Raw genomic sequence first — 1,140 nt, 5'->3', positions numbered from 1 at the left:
CCCCCCCCCCCCCCGCTGTGCAGCCGGTCTCCTCTCTTGGGGGCTCAATGAATGTTGAAGAAGCGAGTGAGGCAACAGCAAACACAGGCGTGAGGTTTTCTGAGTGCTCCCCTCTGAAAAGGTATTTTTAAAAGTAAATGTTTGTTTCAAAAGCTGTTTAAATAAAGCGCGGTCCCCAGACCGTTCCTGGCCCGCATTCCCACAGATGGGTTGGGAACGAACACCCGATGGATGCATTTCCTGTGGCCTTGCCACCTGGGGTCCTTTCACCTGGAAGGCAGAGAAGCCACAGAAGGGACGCTGGCGTATTGTTCTCAGGGATAAATTAAAGCTTTTAAGAGATAAAAATAGCCCTGACCGGTTTGGCTCAGTGGATAGAGCAGACTGAAGGGTCTCGGGTTCGACTCCGGCCAAGGGCATGTACCTTGGTTGCAGGCACATCCCCAGTCGGGGGTATGCAAGAGGCAGCTGATCGATGTTTCTAGCTCCCTCTCCCTCTCCCTTCCGCTTTGTAAAAAACCAATAAAATATATTTTTTTTTAAAAAGAGAGATAAAAATAAAAGGCGAAACCCAAGATTCACATTCCTTACCAAGAAAAACGTGCTTCCTCAAGTCCTGTTTTGGCTGCGGGGGTGGCGGGTGCGCTTAGCTCCCCCAGGGGAGCAGTGTTGTATCTCTCCCTGATTTTATTTTGGGGGTATTTCGCTAGAAACGCTATGGAGGCAGAGCTGTTTTCCATTGGCACCTTTCCTATTTGTACAGGAAGGTCCAGTAAGAAGACACCGCAACATCTATAGAGGGTTTCGTCTTTAAAAAAAAAATATGTCTATTGATGTCAGAGAGGAAGGGAGAGGGAGAGAGAGGGAGAGAGACATCAATGATGAGCGAGAATCATTGCTGGCCGCCGCCTCCCGGGCCTATGCCCTGACTGGGGATGACCCTTGACCCCGGTTCGCAAGCGGCCGCCCCCGCCGTTAACCTTCCATAACCTCCGCTTACTCCCCGGCTCCCAGGCCGCGACTGCAGCGCAGAACAGGGATCGGCAGCGACCCTGTTTCGGATCGGGAAGCAGATGCCTCGTCTCCACTGCGTTCCCCCGGCTCCGGCAGCGGCACCGGCACCGGAACCGGGGGAGCACC

This window comes from Myotis davidii, unplaced genomic scaffold (genome assembly GCF_000327345.1).
Source record: "Myotis davidii unplaced genomic scaffold, ASM32734v1 scaffold496, whole genome shotgun sequence".
NCBI classification, from domain to species: domain Eukaryota; kingdom Metazoa; phylum Chordata; class Mammalia; order Chiroptera; family Vespertilionidae; genus Myotis; species Myotis davidii.
Note: the sequence above shows the minus strand (reverse complement) of the source record.